The sequence below is a fragment of the Pseudophryne corroboree genome, chromosome 11, assembly GCF_028390025.1.
Source record: "Pseudophryne corroboree isolate aPseCor3 chromosome 11, aPseCor3.hap2, whole genome shotgun sequence".
Lineage (NCBI taxonomy): Eukaryota > Metazoa > Chordata > Amphibia > Anura > Myobatrachidae > Pseudophryne > Pseudophryne corroboree.
The window spans coordinates 162,887,070-162,897,873 of NC_086454.1; the positions used below are offsets into that span (position 1 = coordinate 162,887,070).

Genomic DNA, 10,804 nt, shown 5'->3' on the forward strand with positions numbered 1-10,804 from the left:
TTTTTTCCCCCCCACCCCCTTTTTCTTAACTGCAGCACTCTCACACTCAGCTACACATGCCCTCACAAGTAGTGATAACCCCATGGGAGCTAGGATGTCTCCCCTTAGCTTGCACACACCCTCCTGGTAGTCCATCACTTTCCCTTTCCAGGGACCCATTCATTTGCATCATCTTTTCAGCACCAGTTTCTTTGCACTTTCTTTTAATTTTAACAAATTAATATATATATTTGTTTATTTCTTTAATTTATTATTTTTAATTAATTAATTATTTTTTCATATACAATAATTTTATATAATTTATTTATGTACATATTTTTATATTTATTTAACCTAATTTTTCTTTCATTATCATCCATTCCAAGCACGTTTATGTTTTGCAGTATTCAACCTAATTTTACTTCATCCTTATACCTGCCAATCAATTTGGCACTCACTCCCTGACAGTACTGTCTCTCAATGCTCCACCTAAATCAGGGTGAGGGCAATTGTACCTATTTCTGACATCCGATTTTTCTTCTCTCGGATGTCAGTGTTATGAATTCTAAACCCCACCCATATTACCATGGTAACACACTGACGATACAGGGGCGGAAGCTTGTATGCACACTTCCGCCCTTACAGCATGTCTGAGGTCGTGTGTTGCCGGCCGTATCCCGGCAACCGTATGACATCACCCCAGGGCGGAAGTCGAAAGCTGCACTTCCGCCCTGTCCGCACCCACACTTGTGGCCGTGTAATACATCCCGGCATCGAGTGACAGCATCTGAGGGCGGAGTTTGAAAGTATCACTTCCGCCCTCATTTCACTCATGCCGTGCAAACAGTCCTGCTGTCAGCCGCGGACCACATACTAATAGGGATAATATCCGCCCACCTGTCAATCCACCTGCCCACCCCTTACCACATATTAGCTGTCCCATCTTGCCACAGCCAATAGCCTGCTTACCCTGATCCCGCCCTCAGTCACAGTCATTGGCCGTTTGCCAATGGAAGGGGCCATAAATATCTGGTTAACTCAGCATACACCAGCTGCTCCATGGAAGTGAACAAGCCCGTTACCGGGTGAAACGCGTCTTCCCCTTTCTCCTGCGGGCTCCTCTCCTACCTGAAGACTGCATGGGTGATATCTGACATTTACCTGCACTAACAAACGTTTTTTTTGGCTATAATCAAAAATATCACTAGCCTAAGTGAGACTCCATTTTGTATATTGCCATCTGATTGATTTTTCCAGGGGCATTATAACTCAGCCTCAAGTGATCTATAATTGTAATCTGTTTACTACTAGCCAGGTAAAACTCTTCATACAGTGTATGCAGGTATCCTCAGGTACACACAGAGATACACATAGAAAACAATTTGTGTATGGTTCCGCAGTCAAATCTGTTTCAAATATCTCAAACTGTGTTTTTTCATGGTTTCACTCTGGTACAACCCCTTCTGAGTTCTGTATATATATATCATGTTTTTCTGATAAATTGCATATGGTTCTTAAGACTGAAACCAAATATGGTTTCACAAGTATGATTTATTGTTTTGAAAATTGAAAAATTGCATATGGTTCTAAAGACTAATATTATGATAACACAATATATCCCTGGACGTATGACCTTTTGTGCTGAAAATTGATTATTAAGGTTTTTTTCAATAACTGGCACTCCATTATACAACCTAAGGTATACAGTTGGGACCAGTAGTGGTGTGTGATCTTGCACCAGGTCCTCCGCCTATAAAGTGACCATACGCAGGGGGTACTTCTATATCTCAGTTCCTCCTGCTACAATATCCTTATCACTAATATCCTTAAAAAATCTTTTCATTTATATAGCATGATTGGTTCTTGTTCAATATTGCAATATTCATTGTAGTGTTTTTCATATTCATGCAAATCCTTTTTTCCTTTCCTTGTTTTTTTCTCTCTTTCCCATTTTTTTCAATCATTCCTTCTTTCCGTGAACTCTCATCCACGATTCAGGTGACCGTGTCCCCCAGGAGACACGGCTCTCCTGTCTAACGAGGACAGCAGATTCACGCTTTCAAGATCTATTCTTTTTCTTTTTTCCCCCATGCCTTTTTTCCACTCCCTTCTCGCAAGGTAGCCCATTTTCTGTTTCGGTGCACTCTCATTAGTGGCACAGGACAAATCTTTCTACGACCATACCCCTCCGCTTATGCCCAATCTCGTCCGATCTTGGAAGCTAAACGGAGGTGGGCTAGGTCAGTACCTAGTTGGGCGACCACTAGGGAATACCCAGTGCAGTAGGAAGGCTTCACTTCCTGTGAAATAACACTAACAGCAGGATCACCACTTTCACTCATTCCCATCATTTCACTGCGTCCAGATCTCAACTTGATTTATCTTATGCAATTTTCTCCAACACGAACTTGAACCATTAGGGTTAGATCTCAGTCAGGGGGGTGGTCCCTCGCCTGAAATCATCCCTATTTAGGGCTCTATTAATACAAACACAGTTTGTACAGATCTTTGGCAGACGGAAGCAGCATGGTACGTAGCTATCTTCCAATATGCATTTATCCAAGGATAAACAAGATCTGAACATTCCTAATTTTTTCTAGAGATTGTCCTATTCCTGGAATGCTAATATTCATTTATGTTAAATTTCAACATTGATTCTTGCTTTGTGCTGAGTTCCCATTTATTTTAAGAGAAGAAATAAAGAATTGACTATTTTTATACACATCACTAATCATTAGACAACACGATACAACAAGAGTGCGCCCCAACAAGAGTCATACTTTTTCTCTCTCTGTTACATTTAGCCTTCCCTTTGACTCTGGGCGCACCGCCATATGGACAGATGGGAATAATGAATATTTAAATATTACTGTCCGATTTTTGGTTTAAGTATCATAATTTTTTACATATCCAAATAGGCCGGTGCAGGACAAACCTTTCTCCTTTTTTCCCTAACCACAGCCTAAACCTAATAAGAACCTAACCTTAACCACACCTAACCCTAAACCTTACCACAGCCTAACCCTAACCACAGCCTAACCCTACCATTTACCACACCCTAACTCTAACCACACCACTTACTACACCCTAACCACAGCCTAACCCTAACACTTACCACACCCTAACCACAGCCTAACCCTAACATGTTCATAATGTAGGAATACATAATGTTGACATTTTCAACTTGTCGACCTTTCATCAATATTGACATATTGCATGTCAACATTATGAACCAAGTTGTCAACATTCAAAAGCATTCAGCATTACAGTGTCGCCATTCTGAATGTCAATTATATGACTGCATACAGTAAATATATGCTAAACAATTACATTTTGTAGGTACAGTTGCACTAATTTGGTCTATGGAATTATACAGAATACTAAAAAAGTCATAGCAATAGCAAAACTCTGAAATGTTCCCAGTGCCAAGCTCATAGAATCTAAAAGTCATAAAATATATATTTCTATTAGAAAGAATTTGCTTTTGTTAAAGTAGAAGGTTGTGAGAATAGTGGAAGAGGCAGAGCAGCGGTGATGGGATTCTGGCATCCATTGCTATATAGCATAGGCAGATCACATACATCTGCTCTTATGTCACATATCCCCTTGCAGCCACTTTTCTTAATATTAAACTAATCCAACATGAAATGATACCATACAAATAGCTTGAACAAAGCATTAACTGATATATATATAAAAAAACAAGGTTATTATATTTTGGAACAGGTAATTTTAATCATGTTATGCCTTTGATTAAATTGTGTGGTTTAGTGTGAGAGAGGATATCTAATTACATTATAGAAATATGGGTCTAATATTTCCTCCAGTGATCACCTGCGCCAGGATTTATTTCCGCCGCTCATGGCACATGGCCAGCTTGTTTTGGGAATAACTGTAGTCTATTCAGATAAATCTGTCCCATACACTAAACAAATGGAGCCAGCATTCCAGGAGCTTTGCATAGCTTCTTTAGTTATTATCATTTCTTTAAAGCTGACTCTTCTGGAAATTTTATCTACATTCATTATATACACTTTAAGATGATTATCTGTAATGTATAAAGAATAAAGAAATTGGATGTATGAACTTTCGTGATCCAGTACCAGTTTCAAAGGAAAATGGTATCATTATTTATAATGCTAAAATGCTTGGATTTATTGGAATATTGCTGAGAAGATTACTATGGTGATGGGGCTCTGGGGCACCATGGACCTGGGTGGCTTAAGTCACAAATTACAGAAGTCATATGCTACAACTACAGTGTGTTACAGCATGTATTTATTTGCAAGTTGAGACTTCAATGAGGAAGATAGGAGGATCTCATAATATTGTATATTGTCACATGGTATCATGGAGAGAGCAAAAGAGAGAGAGGGTATCAGAGGGAGGGAGAGAGAAAGACAGAGAGGGAAGCAAGAGAGTGTGTCAGGAAAAGAAAGACCAGTGGTGCAAGTAGAAAAAATTTCTTAGTTGTACTGTGTGTGTGCCAAAAAATGGGTGTGGCCAATGAAAATGGGGGTGTGATACACATATGGGGGGCAACATACACATATGACCCCAAAAGTGCAGTGCCAGATACACATATGCCCCAATAGTGCCAGATACACATATGCCCCAATAGTGGAGTGACAGATATGCCCACACAGTGCCAGATACACATATGCCTCTAGTGCCAGATATGCCCCCATAGTGCTAGATATGCTCCTACAGTGCCAGATACAAATATGCCCCCATAGTGCCAGATACACAAATGCCCCCACAGTGCCAGATATGCCCCCACAGTGCCAGGTACACATATGCCCTCACATTTCCAAGTACACATATACCCCCGCAGTGCTAGATATGCCCCCACAGTGCCATATTTGCACCCACAGTGCAAGGTACACACACACCCTCTCCCCTGCTGACCACTGCTGTTGCTGTGTGTGTGAGGGGAGGAGAGCACAGCGCATGCCTACCCTGCCCCTCCGTGCTCAGTCAGTCCGGTCTCCAGCGGCGGCGTGTATCTCCAATCAGGTGCCTGTTCATGAGCCAATCAAAGCTTACGGTCCGGCAGCCAATCAGGAGCCGTAGCTGCCGGTCTGCGAGCTCTGATTGGCTAACAAACCGATGTTTGATTGGAGATGCACGCCGCTGCCACCGCAGACTGGACTGACTGAGGCCTGAGGGGCAGGATAGGCGCGCGCTGTGCTCCCCTCCCCTCATACATAGCAGCGGCTGCAAGCATGGTAGTTGGGCCGGCGGTGCTGTGTACCGGATGGCAATTTCTTACCGGTACACAGTACCGCCCCGTACCGCCATACTTGCAGCACTGAGAAAGACGGAGATAGAGAGAGAGGGTGTTAGGGCGAGAGGGACAGATAGTGTCAGGGAGAGAGTGAGAGGAGCAAGAGGAGAGAGACTGTAGAGAGAGAGAGGGGGACAGGACAAAAGAGGGAGTGGGAGAGACACTACCTGACACAGCACTGCTACAGGTCTCTCATGGGGGCATGACTTCTCGGCATTAGGCCATGCCCCCTAAACATCCGAGATTCGCAGCACTGCTCTGGTACTGGGAGCCGTCCCCTGGTAAGGTGGGGGGTAGCGTGCAGCCCCGTTCTATGCATATGGACTGGGAGCAGGAGGGGCTGTACAGTCACATATTGCTGCCGCTGCTCTCAGTCCCTACATTGCACAGAGGTTGTGATGTGCCGTCTTTCATCCGACTGCACATCACTCATCCTGTACGTTGGCACCTGTCATGTTTGGATGGGGAGGGTGTCAAACTGACCCCTTCCCCATTCCGTTCAGATGCCTCTGCCGAGTTGGTAAAAACCCCTCAATCAACGGGGAGCTGCATATCCGTTCGCAGCTTACTCACCAGTGAATGATTGGCCCTGTGTGTGCAGTGTGTGCGCAGCCCATTGCGGTACATATGCATGCACAGTTAATCGCTGACTCCCCGCTGTGCGAAAACGCACAGCAGCAATCAGGTCTGAATCACCTCATAGTGTCATATACAGCACTCACATGAGCCTATGCATATATGACAAGGGGTTAATCTCATTAAACCTACCAGCTTGCCTAAAAATGATTAACAGGCCATAAAATGCTAACACACACGCGCGCACACACACATGCACAATTTCACTGAAGGAGTCTTTGCAGGACTTTCACTGAGCACATGAAAGGATCCTAATTAAGCTTAGTAAAGAGAAGACACGCAAACAGCAGAGTTGTGACATAAATATACCTACAGTAGAAGGTATCCAGTCATAATGTAGACAATGAAAATGTTGACAATCAAAATATTGACACCACTCTAGCTAAGTAAACTAAAGCAGAAGTCAAGAAGATGACTGAAATGCCATCTCCACAGATAAGTAAGCTGCACATTGCATATCCGTGTAAAATGTAATAAAAGAAGTTACCCTAGCACCCACCACTTGCTAGTGAGACCCTTTACCACTCTTGCACCCACCCCTTGTGGCCCTAGTACTCATCACTTGCAACCCACAACACGCTCTTGTCACCCAAGCACCCAACCCTTACTATCAGACAAGCCTTAGTTAAACTGCATCGATGTCCACAGCTCCAGGGTCTCCCTGTTTTGTGCCACCATTGATCCTGCTGCAGGAGGCATTATCGGAGATGCTCCCAACCACCACCAGCGTAGACTACATGCCTCTCTTCAACTTGCTGCTTCCACCTGTCTAGCCTGTCTGCCGGCCTCTCTTAACCCTATCTGCAGGTCTGGCCCCCATCGCTAACTTCGGCCCTATGCCAACTTCTTACTGCCTCAGGTGAGCAAGGAGAAGAGGGGGGGAGCCAGCGCTTGCCTCTATCTTGGACTGTGGCTGGACTGCATCAGTTACTGTACACTTCTTATCACTGTATTGTCCATCATTCATTGCCATGCTTACGGCATTTCTTTTGTCTACCAATCACTATCACTCCGCCTACCATTAGTTTCTACCCTAGCTACTGCTTTTGTTTCAGCATGTATTTCCACCCCACTGTATTTGTGCTTTATGCTATGGTTCCACTGTCAGGTTCTGTTTAGTTTGTGTTCCCGGAGGGGGCGCTAGTGGGTCAGTGGTAGTAGGATGGAGGAAGTGAGGAGGCCGGATTGGATTCCTGCGCATGTGCGCAAAGTTGTTTATTAAACAATAGTTTGAAACAATATGGCAGCAGGAATATAAAATAATAACAGTAACGATGCAATTGAATGTGCAGCGTGGAAGCTGAGAGTCTATGGCAAAGTCTGTATGGTAGGTTCAATCGATCAGGGGATCGATGTGTCGGTATGGGAACCGATAGTTCTTAGGCCGTGGAGCCAGCAGAGATGGTGGTGGAAATAGCAAGGCTGGTAGCAGTTGCAGGAGACAAGTGTTAAAGTTCACACCAGGATGCCCAGTGAACTTAGACTGATGAGCCCAAGACAGCAACTTGGAACGAAGCTCAGGAGAAACAAAAATCTTGCCAGGAGGCGGAACAGGAGTAACTTGAGATGAGGCAAACACAACTGGATTCAAAATGGAATGCAGAACTGGATCGGACATCTCCTCTTCGGATTCCATAGATCGGGACAGAGTATCAGCTTTGGTATTCTGAGAACCTGGGCGGAAATGAAGCTTGAAGTTGAAATAAGAGGGACTGGCGAGGATTAAGACACCGGGCTGCCTTTAAGTAGAGCAAGTTCTTGTGATCCGTGTAGATGTTAAATGGAAACTTTGCCCCTTCCAGGAGATACCTCCACTCCTCAAGGGCCAGCTTGATCGCCAGTAATTCTTGGTCACCGATGAAATAATTAGCTTCCGCAGGAAGGAATTTGCGAGAGAAGAACCCACAAGGATGAATCTTCCCATCAACCCCTACTTGGGAGAGAACAGCTCCAACTCCCACTGTAGAAGCATCTACCTCCAACTCGAATGGCTTGTTAACATCTGGTTGTGACAGAACTGGAGCGGACATGAAAGCCTGCTTGATTTTCTGAAACGCAGCCAAGGCATCTTCTGACCAGTTGGAATGATCTGCCCCTTTTCGAGTTAAGCTGGTAATAGGAGCAATGAGAGTTGAGAATCCTCTGATGAACTTCCTATAATAATTAGCGAACCCCAGGAATCGCTGAATGGACTTGAGAGTACTCGGAATAGACCAATTAGCAATAGCTTCTAATTTTGTCGGGTCCATCTGGAGATCCGATCCGGAAATTACATACCCTAGGAAGGGTATGGAAGAAACTTCGAAGGTACATTTAGACAACTTGCCGTAGAGACTGTTCTCACGAAGACGTCGGAGAACCTCATGAACTTGTAGGCAATGTGAGGAGAGATCTTGAGAGAAGATAAGGATATCATCCAGGTAGACTACGAGATATTTATACAGAACATCACGGAAAATTTCATTAACAAAGTGCTGGAACACTGCTGGGGCATTGCTCAACCCGAATGGCATTACTAGGTACTCGTAATGACCATCCCAAGTATTAAAGGCAGTTTTCCATTCATCACCGCTTCGAATCCTGATGAGATTGCAGGCACCGCGGAGATCTAACTTAGTGAAGATGCGGGCTCCCTTGACTTTGTCAAATAATTCAGTGATGAGAGATCGTGGATAGCTGTTTTTGACAGTAATATCGTTGAGCCCCCGGTAATCGATGCATGGACGTAATCCTCCATTTTTCTTTTTAACAAAGAAAAAACCCGCTCCGGCGGGTGAAGACGAAGGGCGGATGAATCCTTTCTGTAATTTCTCCCTGATGTACTCACTTATTGCCTCGGTTTCAGGTACAGATAACGGATAAGTGCGCCCTCTAGGTGGCTTCTTGTCCGGGATGAGATCGATGGGACAATCCCACTCTCTATGGGGCGGCAGAACGTCGGCGGCCTTTTCACTGAAGACGTCAGAGAAATCTTGGTAGGCCACAGGAAGACTTGACTGAGTTTTAACTTCTGAAGACCTCACAGGACGGACTTGGGCTAGGCAGGACTGATGGCAATGTGAACCTCAAGAAGTCAGTTGTAACGTGGACCAGTCAATCTGCGGATTATGTAGCTGGAGCCAGGGCATACCCAAAACGATCTCCTGGGTTGCCTGAGGGATGACTAGGAACTCAATTAATTCCGAATGCAGGAACCCGACTCCCAGAACAACTGGCTTGGTTTGATGAGAAATGGAACCCTTGGAAATTCGGCTACCATCCACTGCAGTGATATAGGCTGGATATATGAGTTCGCAGATAGGCAGACGGAACTTATCAACTGCAGCTTGAGTAATGAAGTTTCCGGCCGCTCCACAGTCCACTAACGCGGATACAGACTGGAGTCCCGCCCTAGTCTCTAAAGTCACAGGAAGGGTAAGGTCTTGATTTGAAGGAGCTTGACTAGAAGATCCCAACTTGACTCCTCCTTTACAAGTCAGGATTTGGCGTTTCCCGAACGCGCTGTACAAGAATTAATTTGGTGACCTGTAGCCGCACAATAAAGACACAGTCTCTCTCGAAGTCTTCTTGAACGCTCCTCAGCGGTTAAGCGGGACCTATTAATTTGCATAGGCTCATCGGAAGATGGAGGCTGAAATTGTGTCGGAGGTACCATTCTCGGCTTGCGGGGCTCACTATGACCACGCTCACTGTTGCGTTCGCCAATGCGAGAGTCCAACTTGATACACAAAGAAATTAAATCTGATAATTGCTCAGGAATATCACGGTGGCTAATTCATCTTTAATCCGATCAGAGAGTCCATGCCAGAAGGCTGCTACCAGCGATTGGTTATTCCATTGAATCTCTGCAGCCAACGTCTGGAACAGGATGACGTATTGACCCATGCTACGGGTACCTTGACGGAGTTGGATAAGATCTGCAGAAGCTGATGTTGCGCGACCTGGTTCATCAAAGATGCGTCTGAAGGTTGACACAAATTCGGTGTAGTTATTCATAAGAGGGTCAGCACGCTCCCACAGATGAGACACCCAACTCAAGGCTGATCCAGAGAGCAGTGATATGATGTAAGCAACCTTGGATCTTGACGTGGGGAAATTGTGTGATAACAACTCAAACTGGATTTCACATTGATTAAGAAACCCGCGACATAACTTGGGACTGCCATCATATTTGCTGGGCACGGGCAGGTGCAAGCGTGACACTGGAGTTGATGCAGCCAGTGAAGGAGAACCCGCTGAACTTGCAGGAGCGGGGGTGACTGGAATTGAAGGAATGAGAGCACTAGGCAGAGATTGTTGTAGTGTATCGAGCCGGGAGGACATTCCTTGCAGGAACTGGAACATCTGCTGCTGCGCAGCCTCTTGACCATCCAAGCGGGAGACCAGGTTTTGTAAGGCCCCTGACCCCACACTCTGACCACCATCCGAGTCCATCGGTCCTGGACTTACTGTCAGGTTCTGTTTAGTTTGTGTTCCCGGAGGGGGCGCTAGTGGGTCAGTGGTAGTAGGATGGAGGAAGTGAGGAGGCCAGATTGGATTCCTGCACATGTGCGCAAAGTTGTTTATTAAACAATAGTTTGAAACAATATGGCAGCAGGAATATAAAATAATAACAGTAACGATGCAATTGAATGTGCAGCGTGGAAGCTGAGAGTCTATGGCAAAGTCTGTATGGTAGGTTCAATCGATCAGGGGATCGATGTGTCGGTATGGGAACCAATAGTTCTTAGGCCGTGGAGCCAGCAGAGAGGGTGGTGGAAATAGCAAGGCTGGTAGCAGTTGCAAGAGACAAGTGTTAAAGTTCTCAGTGCAGTTGGAATAACACTGGCAGATGACAGGTGTAGGTAACGAGATGCACCTGGAGAGGAGTCTCTACTGCAAAGGCTGGAGCACACTGTAGCT

The 10,804-nt window shown here is 45.1% G+C and overlaps 1 pseudogene; it reads left to right on the forward strand.

Annotated features, from left to right (window-relative positions):
- Window positions 1-2,149: 2,149 nt before the first annotated feature.
- LOC134971166 (5S ribosomal RNA) lies at window positions 2,150-2,268 on the forward strand (annotated as a pseudogene).
- The last annotated feature ends 8,536 nt before the right edge of the window (window positions 2,269-10,804 follow it).